At 35.5% G+C, this 14,166-nt stretch overlaps 1 long non-coding RNA gene across 1 annotated transcript; it reads left to right on the top strand.

Moving 5' to 3' along the window:
• Nucleotides 1-4,361: 4,361 nt before the first annotated feature.
• Nucleotides 4,362-13,211, top strand: LOC148614862 (uncharacterized). The gene is made up of 2 exons (XR_015923205.1): nt 4,362-4,737; nt 12,932-13,211. It is a non-coding gene; the product is annotated as an uncharacterized LOC148614862 (long non-coding RNA).
• Nucleotides 13,212-14,166: the final 955 nt, after the last annotated feature.

The raw sequence follows: 14,166 nt of genomic DNA, 5'->3' as shown, positions 1-14,166 counted from the left end.
AAATGACATGGAAAACTGTGATTGACTTTGTATGGTTGAGACTTTCATTTGTTGTTGGAGGGCTAAGGGGCCATCAATAAGAATTTTGGTGTCCAGGTAGAAATTTCAATACTGGTATAATTCAATTTACCCCAGAATGATGGTTTACCATAAAAGGTCCAAGTGCATTGCTGTCAAGATCTCTGAAAATGTGACAATATATACCTCAACACAAAACTAGAAATGGTTTGGAACTTGGTCTTAAGGAATAAAGTGGTTTCAAATCAAGTTTGTAAAACATAAGTTGCGGTGATCTACAAATCGTGCATGAATATAAAAATTCTATACCAATAGATCATTTCTTAAGTTGCATCAGCAGACCTTTTTTTCTTTTTTTTTTTTTTTTTTCAACCGACCAGCGTTGAGGGTCGTCTACTGAAAGCCTGAACTTGAGCAGGAATTGTTTGCATTTTGATGTTTGTGAACCAGACTAAGAATATTTCACAGCTTCTAAGGTCGTAATCAATAAATCCGTCATCTGCATAATTATACAATGGACAACTTGTATATATGTATATATAAAGGTCTGAAAAATTCCCAACGATGTTAAAACTCAAATTTGCGATGCAAATTTTTGGTCGTTCCCTCGGCGGGACTCGAACTCTTGCCGCTGTGACATCTATGGCAACACCGCCTGCACAAAGTTCAGCGCCCTAGACCACGGTCAGCTAGGCTATATAAAAATGTAGCTTTCGCTGGCCGGGTCATACCTCCTCGTAGGATTAATCTAGGGCTGCAACTTGAAACACGATGTATGGTAGTAGGGGACAATTCATTTAGATGTTGTGTAGGATAGAGGATCAAATTAATGATGCATGTCACAAATCAATATTGTACAAACGTCTCAGAATGTGACGACTCTATTCACTACATTGCTCCATCGGATCAAATTGATACAGGGAAGATGTGTAAATGTACAGAAAGGTCTGAAAAATTCCCAACGATGTTTGATCTGTCAAATTAGCGGTGCAAATTTTTGGTCGTTCCCTCCGCGGGACTCTTAACTCGTACCGCTGTGACATCTATATATATATAATGTCACGAATACGCCAAATAGCAAGGACCCAATATCGCTACCTGGAAGCAGGACGAAAACACTAGAATTGCGCTTTTAAATTATGATAATCCCGACTAACCGATTTAAGTTCTACACTGATTTTCTCGTTGAAACCACGTAATGTGTTGTGTGGTTTCTTTCCTGTTGTATAAAACGAGTGTTGGATATTGCACACTCCAGTTGTAGCGGGGGATGTTACAATGAAAGTATACATTTGTCCATGCATTTTTTGTAGGGCAGAGGTTGAGCAGATGGTAATTTCATGTAATGTTAAAATGGATTAAAAGACCTGAACAAGCGTAGATACGGCTAACTTAATTTATACAAGTTAATTTTCAACTAAAATATAACTAGAATCGGATATGACCGAATGAAATTTAATACAAGTGCCAATTTAGGAAAAGAATCGAAATATCAAGTTGTCATGAGTGGTATGGTGAACCATTGGACTAGTATATAAAACCGAGACGTAAATTTCATTGCAGTAATTGTGCATGTAGAACGTGAAGATTTATCCCTCAACTGTGAAACTGACAAGAAAAGTTTCGTACAAATTATCTTGTTCAGTCACCATATCGCGACGGCTATTAAACCCCTCCCTCCCCGTCATATTTTTAGAAAAAAATGTGAAAACTACTTTTTGTATCTGTTGCTCACAAAACCTTGAATACTAGCGAAAACGTAGTAAAAAATAAATGTTAAACTTGGTTGATTTACAAAGAAAATTATATCGGTTCCAAACTACGTATGATATTGGGGGTTTTGGTCCGTATTGTTTAAAAAAAATAAGCACTTCACAGAATTCACGTTTATGACTCCAATAAAGGCATAGGAATGACTGATATTATTTCACAATACAGTGTATATATCAATGGTCTGACTTGGATTGATAGAAATTGGGGACCAGAAACGAGCATTTTCATGTTGACGAGACAATTACTTGACTATTAGTGGGTGGGTCTCTATGAAATTGTATTTCAAGGTGCCATACCACGCATAAATGGAAGACTGGTTGAGTTTTTGGGGTTTTGGATTGTTGACCAAACGGGCCTGAAACTAGCATTTCATTGTATACGTACAATAACTTAAAATACTATACTACAGTGTGACATACCACAGAAACGAAGATTTGGATTGATTTTTGGGGTTGTGACATGAGCCAAGAAGAATTACGGGCCAGAAACAAGTATTTTGCCTGATTTTTGGAGAATAACTTGAGTAAAAGGGAATGGATTGGTTTGAAGTTAATACCACAAAGTGCCATACCCCCAAAGGAAGATTGGGATTGATTTTGGAGGTTTTAACTGCAATCATTCAAGAACAAGTTGACAGAAAAGAGACCACTTCGATTCCAGTTAAATTCTTTTCCTGTTTCAAATATCTATTCGTAATCAAAATTCAATTCTATGTGAAGTTCGAATGGTGCATTCATACTTGTACCAAATGTTTACGGTTTGACCTCTACTGTCGTATCAGGCTGCGTTCCGCGAGGCATTTTATTGTTTTGAACAAAATATATGTAGACTTTTCAAATAGTGTCGCGTTTTGCATATATAGCTGGAGTGTTACTTCTGACCTAATTGTGTCAGAAACACAGAAATATCACTCCCTCCACCTTTCAAGTCCAAAGTACTCGCCATGTTTTGGGTGAAGTCTCAAGTACAATTTTACTTTTTGGTAGAGTCCAAATTCCATGAAATTTGAAGTACAAAGTACGGCTGTTTTGAAATGTTAAGTCCATGGAATTGAGTGCCTAAGTCTTAAGTACACTCTAAAAATGACCAAAGTCCCATATATATTACCTGACCTATTTAGATTTTTTTTTCCATACCGGAAGTAGAATCAAAACATTTTTAGCCACATTTTTAGTGGATACACAACAGTGGTATCAGTAACTTTTGCACATTTACACAAAATCAAGTAATTCGTCCCCAACTACCTTCTCTGTATACAAATGACAAAAACGTTCATCTAGTGGCACCCCAACCCATCTACCCGTCTCGACCGGTATTTTTACGTTCGAACATCAGAGTTGACATATCAATTTTCTTAAGAAATTTGGAAGTCTCAACAAAATAATATGGTTCAATGAACCATGCAGCTTATCTTTAAGTTTGAATAAAGTTGGCCCATAGTAGAAACATTCATATCACTGTACATTTTATAACAAAATTGGTCAGTCAATGTCTGTTTTATTACATATTTAACATCAAAGTTACTTAAAACTGTTTGTGATTCCCACACATAACTAAGGCGTAGGTTATCAAATAACGATTTCAGACTCGAAAGCCAGACTATATTTACATTATTAGAAAACAACACGTATGCAAAATTATACAGAAAACTTGATAATTTACTTTGGCTCAATAAATTTGACCAGAAACACAACATTCGGTGTTATATAAGTATATCCGACGGGAATCTCCCCGTTTCACCGTAAACTATGTAATTAGGAGTACTTGATCTAACATCTAAGATAAGTTTTAAATAATACAAATGCAACTTTTCTATTTCCTTATTGCAATGAAAACCCCATATATCTGATGAATACAATAGAATGGGTACTACTTATGTATCAAAAAGTTTCAACTGTATATCAATTGGCAGACACAATCCCATCGTTTTATGTATTAATGCGTACATTGCCTTTCGAGCATGTTCAGCTAAATGTTTTTGTGCCAATGAAAATTTGCAATTATAGGTGAACAGTATCCCTAGATACGAAAAAGAATCGACAATTTGAATAATATCGTCATTAAATTTGAATCTATATTTTTTTATTTTCTCTGAGAAAACCATGATTTTTGTTTTATCCTTGTTTACAGACAGCCTCCACTGCTTACAATATTTACTAAATGCGTGTAGAAGCAGCTGTGAACTTTCTCCAGTTTGGAATCAATTGGAAACTAATGCAACTTTTGTTCATCCAGCAAGAGCTATTTGCTTTAAATGTTTCATTTTATATGCCAGAAAAACATGGTACATGTATATACCAAAGAAGCAAACGTAAAAATATAGTCAAGCAGTATATATACATAGACCACACCATATGCCGAAAAACTGTTTATCTTGCTGTAAACCTTTAGTGGTTTGCAAACAATGTTTGACGATAAACAAGACATATAATGATCTATTACTCGTTCAAAACAAAATTAAATGTTACTTATAGCCTTTGATCGTTTTTAAATGTCATTTTCTATTATTTTCTTTTTTTTTCTCGTAAAAAATACCTGTTATTCAAATCTCGTTTAGTTGGTGAGGTTATTCAATTGTAAAAAGGGACGGCATACTTGGTATGTCTATTTAAACCTGAGACTTAATATAATCCGACTTCTAATTAAGCCTGGGTCAATTGCATGCTATAAGCTCCTGAGTAAATACCTCTGGTGATTTTTCAACACTTTTCATTGGGGCATAAAGGAATGGACAATAACAATATCAAAATGTTTCTTCAGAACATTATAACAGATTTTTAAAGAAGTAACCAAACTTTGTATTCTTTCCGTGAAACTGAATCATCCAGTAAATGATATATAAAGGATCTATATTTTTTAGCTGTGTGTTTTCATATATTCTTTGGATATTTTACTTAGTGCTAAAATGTCACTCAAGAAATTACTTGGATCTGCTATGCGGAAAAGGTATGATCTATTTTAATCGATACAATTCGGTTTATTAAAAACAGAGCTTTCGAATCAATTTGCCAATGTAACCTCTTATCGTGAAGGAGAAATATAAACTACATTTCAAAGCAGGACATGGATTATCTTCTTCATGACTGAAACTGGTGTTGTATTCTATTAGTCCTTCGTCCCAAGGAGTATTTATCAAAATATAATGAGAAGTCCCTGGTCCACATAAGTTTTCAGATAGCCGTTGTAACTATATAAATACCAATTATCGTAAAGGAAGATCATGTTATACTCTAGTAAAATGAATTATTAATGCTACAGTATTTTACAGGGGCGGACCAAGAAATTTGGAAAAAAGGGGGGACAAACGGTGTCCCGAAAAAGGGGGTTGCTCATTTTTGCTCAGATAGATCAGCACAAATTTAACAGATTATACTAACAAAATAGTTCATTTTATGACTTAATTCTGCACGAATTTTTTTCAACTAAAAGAAGGTTCAAACCCCTTGAACCGCACAGATTCGCCTCTTCTTTATGATTAGTGCAAACATATCTGGTTTATTTGAATCTCTATCGATCAAGCTATTGTTATAGGCAGTTGGCATACACTTGAATTAAAATATACTTTTTGACCTTTAGAACTAATAAAAAATTGATAGTATTAATTTCCGGAATTCTGAGATTCTACAATGTAAAGGACTTTGATCTTAAACTTTTTAGGATCTATTACACACAGCCATTGTAAATATTCACTTCTTAATGTAGCATCGAACATGCCTCTCGGTCTACTTGGTCTGCGGTTACCAAAACGACCAAAAACATATTGTATTGTGTCGGAAGGGCAATTATTCTAGAGTAGTTTTTACAATAATATGTCCCCACTTCTTGTAATGTGGATATATTTCACTGCTACATGATTACCAAAATCATCGCATTAACTGTTTTCTTGAATGATGTAGACAGCGCAGGATAATGCACACCGTTTGCATGTACAATGTGATTTTGAGAGAGTTTAATATTTTGGAACTATGCCCATTTATACCACAATTTTGTTGGTATCTTTCGCATTGAACTATTTATTATTATGTCAGAAGAAAGAATTGAAAAGTCCAGTTGCGATTAATTTATTAATTGTGTTTTTTGTAGAATGCCATAAAATTCGTAGCTTTAGGCTATATAAGAATGGAGATGTCGTGACTTCAAACGACAATAGCTTATTTTATATCAAGTGAATTTAACAAATGAATACTATTTCTTTTCAAAACACATTTCCCTTTCTAAATTGATTCATGACACTCCAGATTTTAGTTTCTTACTTTTTCATTACGAAAACTCCCTACCATATAAAACTAGCGTTACATAAATTCAGTACTTGGTTAGTTACGGGGATATAGTTTGAAACTACTGGTTTTTTCAATTGTTTGAGGACCACTTTAACTCTACGAGTAATTAAATATTTCCTAACTAATGACGAAAATACGCCCAGTCCTGATTTCGAAGTAAGAAATCTAATTCGTCTAAACAAATATACTTTCCCACTTGATAGGCCATTAAAATGTCATCTACAAACTCAACGAAGCAATAGAAGTGACACTTTGTTAATCTTGGAACAATTGATAAAGTTTTTACTATTGACTGTTAATATTTTCTCAGTCCTAGCACACAAGTTGACAAATATTTAGTCAGCAGATTAAATATTACGAACGATGACATTTATCCGAGCCCTATGTTAACCTAAAGTGGGATTCTTCTATTCTTTGATGTCAGAACTAACTCAGATGGTATAGCTCCTGTCTAAGAAATTGTTACTGTGTTCATTTTACTTGCTTTTTTTTGTCATACCAGAACACTTAAAAGATACTAATTTGGCTCGTCTAAAATAGCCATATAAATGACATTATCGAATAGCCGATTATTAGACACAGTCCTCGAAAGCCGTTACTTGGGTAGTACTTTTTCTTACGAGTAGCCAAACGGCGTTAGTTACCATTGTTGTCGATCCTCTGTCATTCTCTTAATTGATTAATTGAGAATAATACTATGTTGCAAATACGTCATTAATATTGCGTATCATACATACTTCTTTCATCAATAAATCTGGTCACACTTCCAAATAAAACAGATCATATGGTTGCTTATTTAAATTACCAAAATCATGTCGGTTTTTACAAATCAGATTAAATGTTAAATGATTTGATCAACAACTAAACTGTAGTTTATGTATACGTGTATACATTTTGCGATTAGAGTTTGCCTGTTTGATTCCCCGTTAACTCGACATATCATTGATACATTTTGACGCTTTTCGTCAGAAAAGCAGCACCGGGGAGTCTCTACCAAACATGTTTGTAGGCACAGCTTAACAAGTTAAACTGCCCTTAATAATACTATTAACCGACTGTATTAATATACCATAAGAGAAATGCATCATAAATAAGGTGTCGCCAACCATTCGGTTGATCTCATTTAAATCTACTTAACTGCTTAACATTATTTTACGGCTCGAATTTGAATAACTTATTTACTACATGAAAGTACTCAGTGTAAGCTTCTGATTTGGACCATTTTCTCATCATAGATTTTATCCGAGAGCCTTAATATAAATTCAACCATGCTAACGGTGGCTCCATTTATTTAAAAAAATATGACGTGGAATAGCAAGCAGGCCTCGAATAAAGAGAAAGAGTTTCGCTGAGGGCAGCATGCTGCTACCGCAGTATGTTGAACTATGTTCATTTGGGGCAAGTGTGGACACAATATTGGTTTTGGACACACTTTTAGGTAAGGACCTACAATGCATTGTGGACACAACAGCTGGTTCGAACACAATATTGCAAACAATTTGAAATTCAGTTTAAGTTGAAAGAGTTCTGAATAAAGGGTGTCCATCAAAGCTTCTCCTTTGCCTTTAACTGCAACTTGGAAACCGTAAGATATATATAGGCATCTGAATGAAAAAAAAACAGGCATGGAATTTCATAAGGAATCTAATAAAAAAATCAAAATTGAAACTTTGACTCCTTTTAATTCGAAAACCGTAATAAATATCTAATATCTTACTGAAAAACGCAGGCAGGGATTTTCATAAGGAATCTATTTTTTATCTTTCAAAATCATGTCAGAAATAAAAAAAAAAAAAAGTTTAGTTTTTATGTAGCCCTCTTTAGCCCCTTATTACTCGTATGCCATATGAGATATATCGAAATCCGACTGAAATTTTTTCTTCATGAGGAATCTATTGTTTTTTTTTTCTAAATTAAATTCTCACGAAGAATTATAACACATGCATTGTTTACATATTTTTTATGAGATAGGTTTTTTTTGTACTTTCCAATTGTATTGTATTAGATTATAACACGTTTCACGAGCGGATCCACAGATTTTTTAAAGTGATCCAGAAAAAAAGGGGTTGCAGGCTTTTGCATCCATCCCCCCAAATACAAAAAAGAGGGTTTAATGCCAGTATCCGTCACTGTGGTTATTATTTAATTTCATATGTAATTTTAATAGTTACTTAGGAAGGTGAATTGATAATAGTATTTCTTTTTAAAAAAAACTATAAGTAAAGTTACCAATCCTGTCCTTTCACCAACGTGCCGACTGGAATGGGTCAATTAACGGATTAAATCACTATATATGACTTCCAAATGTGGATTATATATTAAATATTTATTCATTACACATCAATTCGAACAATGTTCCTCTCGAAATAATCTTTCTGTATAATCACTAATGTCAAATTTGTCTAAATGGAACAAAAGAACGGAAATATAAATTGTTAGAAGGGGGTTCATACAAGGTCGTTTGTGAACAAAAGGTCGCCTACCACTCTTTATGTTCTATCATGAATTTCTCACTTTTTTGTTACATGCAATACACTAAAGTAATAGTCTGTATTCCATTTGTTGCCTTTGTGTAGAGAAATAATAATCACTTTCTCTAATTCTCTAACGATAATCATTAAAAAAAATAAAAATTGGGAGGGGTTCCTCACTGTACAAATATGATAATAGAAAATGAAAGGTCATACCAAATCTTAATTAGATTAGAAACCATGACACAGCTCATTTTTAAAGCTAGAATTATAACATAACATTTTTATACACGTATTACAGTGTTCATTTGCTCACTTTTTAGTTCAATTAAATCTATCTTAGAATGTGACGACTCTATTCGCTACACAGTTTCTATATATACACGTCTCAGAAAGTGACGACTCTATTTGCTACACTGCTCCTATACATATACGTCTCAGAATGTGACGACTCTATTTGCTACACTACTCCTATATACATACGTCTCAGAATGTGACAACTCTATTCGCTACACGGCTCCATCAGATCAAATCGATACAGGGAAAATAACGTAAGCATAAAATTCCCAACGATGTTAGAACTGTCAAATTTGCGAACCACTGTGACATCCATGGCAACACCGCCTGCACAAAGTCTAGCGCCCTAGACCACGTGGGCTTCATTCTATATAGGCTAGCCGGCCGAGTGGTCTAGGGCGCTGGTTTTTGTATAGGCGGTGTTGCCATATACGTTACAGCGGTACGAGATAGCCTCGCTGGCCGAGTGGTCTAGGGCGCTGAACTTTGTGCAGGCGGTGTTGCCATAGATGTCACAGCGGTTCGAGACCCACATATATTTAATCAAGTCTAAAGAGTGATCAAGGGAACCAAGAAACTAGCGGAAATCAAAATAATATAATCCAGGGACAAAACCAGACATGGAAAACAAACACAGCAAAGAACATAAAGCAACCAAAATAATACATACAAAGTAACAAAAGTAAAGGAGCAACTCGGACTCCTCTAAAAACTGGGAGCATGGACCAGGTGCACCGGTAGGGTAAGCGTCCTCTGCCCTTCTGGAAAACCCACCGAGTTGCTCATAAAAAGTAAAGTCCGGGGTAGACGAAAGAGGAAAGGAAAACTGATACATTGAACAAGTCAGTTTTCATGGTGCAGATGGATACATCGTAACGATCCACGAGTACAAAAGATTGAAGTAATCACTTTTGAAGTGATGACTTAAATCTTGTAGCAACATAACCCTGTTCCAGAAGCCTAATTGAAAGAACTCTAGCGCGATACAAAAAGTCTGCGAGGTTACGGCAAGCTCTGGTGTAACGTATGAGTTTTGATATGAAAACTCCATAGGCTGTGCTGAAGGATGTTGCCACAGATGAAAGGAAAGTTGAATTCTGAATGAAAAATCATCACGTTTGTCGTAAAGTTTGGTCGACATTTTTCCTTTACCATCGATATCTAAGTGTAGGTCAAAATATGAGCCCGACATCACAGTATCTGTAGTATCCTTCATCTCAAATTCTCTGGGGTAGATGCGATGTATCAAATTCCCAAAACTAGGATTGTTTAACGATAAACATCATCTATAATATAGCGGAAACTGAGATTAAATGATCTGGCTAAATGATGTTCCTTCTTTCGGATCAGATCAGCTATAGCCAGTCTCATAAGAGTGAAGGAATAGGTCAGCAAGTATAGAGGAGCACAATTTGTTCCCATTGGAATGGGAACCGTTTGTTGAAAACCCGCGTCCACCACACTGAACAAATATGTTGTCGATAAAAATTTCCAGCATTTTGAAAACATCTTCTGTATATTTGGAAGATGATTTGGAATACCAAGAACTGTATATTTGCATCTAAGTGTTCCATCTGTTTTGTAGAAACAACGATGTATAATGTTTTTGAGTCGGGATTTAACTGAGTATGGGGAACAGAAGTATACAGTGTTGAAAAATCATAGGTTTTAATGCTATTATATTCTGATAATAATCTTGAATTGAGGGTCTCCAAAAGATATTTCGAATTTTTTAGGATCCACATTAAATTAATACCACTGCAGAAGTAACAAGTGATGTGGTAAGACTGGAGACCCTCTTTGACAGCTGTGAGTATAGACGTTATAAGTTTTGAAAGAGGTTTGGTAGTACATTTTGCAGATCCAGCTATGTAGCGTTATATGCATGAATTCTTGTTGAATTTAGAAATCCAGTACATAGACGGTAAATCACAATCATCGTCTCAGAATGTGACGTCTCTATTCGCTACACTGCTCCTTACATATATATGCGTCTCAGAATGTGACGAATTTATTTGCTGCACTGCTCCATCGGGTCAAATTGATACAGGGAATATAAAGTGATTATAGAAGGGTCTAAAAAATTCCCAACGATGTTAGAACTGTCAAATTTGCGAAGCAAATTTTTGGTGGTTCCCTCCGCGGGACTCGAACTCGTACCACAGTAACGTCTATGGCAACATCGCCTGCACACAGTCCAGCGCCCTAGACCACTTACGTACTATCAGAGGTAACAAAACACGCAAACTATGGATAGACAGGAAAGTAAAAGGCAAACATAAGACAGAGAAACAAACTTTATACTTGAATGAAGAAATCTAACAATCCAGCATATATTAGGAAATATAACGACAGCAAACGAAATGTCCAGAAAGCGGAACGTCCAGCGTACTGGAATTATATTAACAACATCATAGAAGTAGGAGACGAATACCATAAAAAAAAACCAGTAAACAAGCGTGTCTGGAGCCCGCTATACCACCAACCGCTATAGGAACAACAGTAGTGTAGGGAGCATGTTAGACAAACTAGGCTGGGACACACTTGAACATAGAAGGAAGAACTTACAGTTGACTATGCTCTATAAAGTAGTAAATAACCATGTTGACATCGCATGCAATGAGTATCTTACACCGCAGAACTCCAGAACCAGTTCATCACACAACAAGAAGTTTCGACAATACTCTACAAAGACCAACATCTTGAAGTACAGCTTTTTTCCACGAACAATACTAGTTTGGAATTCACTACCAGTATCAGTCGCCGAGGCTCCCTCCTTGGTATCCTTCAAAAGGGAGTTGGCCACAGTCACCTACTAATTCTGCTATCCTCCCATTTGCCCAGTAGGTCAAATGATGGGCTAGAGCTATGTCGGCGGGGTCTTAGACCCTGGAACCGCCACGGAAGCCGAATAGGTCTAGACCAGATGATTGAAAACCAAATGGGGCCTCTCTCTTTCTTTGTTTTTAATTTGCTCTTTACAGTTCTATTATTTGTTTCGGACGGACATTATTCTCCAAATATTTTCTTTTGCACCGGAAGCGTTGAGTGATTGTCAAGTTTGAAAGATCAACGTAAAGATGTAGATGTAGTCTTAGGCTATATTCTATATAGGCTAACTAGCCGAGTGGTCTAGGGTGCCTGATTTTGTACAGGCGGTGTTGCCATAGGTGTCACAGCGGTTTGAGTCCCGCAGAGGGATCTAAGCTACACCCCAACTATAGAATCGATGCAAGATTGCAAATTTGCTCGCTCCTTCAGAGGGATTCGAACCCCTTCTCTTCTCTGACATCTAGGTTACAGACCACCAATTCAACCAATGAGCATTTGGAACGTTCGCAAAAATAGTCCTACGCAGAAATTACCCCTGTTCCTCATAGTGCTGTGAAAAAAGTTTTCATCTCATTTGAAAAATTTAAACAGTTTCTGAAAGGAAAAACATTTCTGTACATTTTATAGGTGCTTCTTGTGATGTGAAGCCTAATCTCCATAATGATTTCTAAATATACCCCTATCTTGTGAAAACACTGGGATTTCCCATGCTATTTATAGACACTTCACTTCCGGTGACCAGTACTGCACTGCAAGTCTGCTAACCCCACATGCCATTCTGAGGATTGTGAGCTGACATATGTAGAATCATGCTGATATGTAGTCCTCCGCAGGTTAAAGTTAAGGTAAAGTCCAGAGAAGCCATTGAATATTGTGAAATTAGCATAGAAGCCTATGGGAAGTGGAATTAGTGGTTTTTAGCCTCTATGGCAACACCGCTTGCTCCAGCATCAGACTTCATAGTTTAGGTTTAGTTGTAGTCTTTTTGGAGTAGTAGTGCCAAACCGTGTAAATCATATTCTTTTTTTTTGCTTTGAAACGTTTAAAAAATATTTATTAGACACAAGTCCATCGTATATAAAATGAAGATAATGGTCTCTTAACATGGAACTAAGAAATTTAACGGTTCGCTTTAGAAGCAAGACTAGAAGTTTCAAACATAGGACAATTTGTATTATTACTATGAATTTAAATGATATTTGAATATAAATATCTGTCTTGGTCTACACATTGTATAAAGAGTGATTTTTTATACCACAGCGTTCCGCAGAAAATAGAGGAAAAGGAGGAACAAGTACCACGGACGTCGTCAAATATCTCTCTGTCGAGTGTACTCAGTAGAGGGCGCGGAAGTGACGATGGAGCAGAAACACCAAAACAGTTTGGAAAGTTGGCGGGTCTTCTAGTCAAGTCTAAATTGTGAGTAAAGTAATATGTATTTATTTATTATTTTTTTTAATGAAAATCTTCATTATCATTTAAATGGTTTTCTAATCGAATTCAAATTGAACCAATGAAGTGTTGCAAAACATGTATTATTATTAAACCTTGTCACTATGTACTGTTCAAATTGCATACTCATTTATTGAATATTTCATTTTCAAAAAATTATCATAAAGGCATAAAAGTATTTTCATTGCAGCACTACAAAACTGTTGTAAGTTTTATAGATCCTCACTGTGTAGATCGTGTCCGCAGTAACTATACTGTCAGTATAGAAAGTCGACGCTTATAGCTTATATAAGTACATGGCACTATGATAGTTGTAGAATATTCATAGAATATTAGAAGTAGCATAAACAGGCACGGCCACACTCACCGCTATTTTTTCTTTTCCGTTACATATTCGGGGACATCTTGTAATAGGGGAAAAATGGTTCAATTGAAATATCACTGAAACAGGCGGTGCTCATCCCTTAATTCTTTGGTCAGTCAGCGCCCTTCCGTTCTTCAGCTCTGTATCCACTCCTAGATAGCACATGTAATTAATATGCATACTGAGTAGTTTGTAGTAGTGTTATAAATGTAATAAAAGTAGATGACTGTCTGTTGATAGCAAGCAAATTCCTGTGGTGAGGTTTAAATCGAATATCGACTTGTTCAAGTGTTATTCCAAACTTGAATTAGAGTTGTCTTTCTTTGAATGATATGTTTTTTGACTTATTAAAAAAGATAAAAGATAAGACACAAAAAGAATAAAAGACATACAAAAAAATCACGATACAAAATAAGATTCCATGTAAAGCTAGTTTTGGTTTCACGGCTATTGTCTTATTATTTTGACTATTGCCTAGAATTGCCTATCTAGTGCGGTATTTTTGCAGATGGTCTTTAGCATATTTAAACAATGATGAACTAAGTATTAAAATAACGATGTCATAGCGATCATGATACGTAACAAGGCGACCATAAATTTTAACAGGATTTTAAGCTTTTATGATATAGAACAAAAGATGGATTTAATAAAGCGTTATAAATAACCAGAAGAGACTAAA

Source organism: Perna viridis, chromosome 6, assembly GCF_037379345.1.
Source record: "Perna viridis isolate PV_CMFRI_1.1 ecotype Kerala chromosome 6, ASM3737934v1, whole genome shotgun sequence".
In the NCBI taxonomy this organism is placed as follows: domain Eukaryota; kingdom Metazoa; phylum Mollusca; class Bivalvia; order Mytilida; family Mytilidae; genus Perna; species Perna viridis.
Note: the sequence above shows the minus strand (reverse complement) of the source record. Positions and strands in the feature narration are given on the sequence as shown.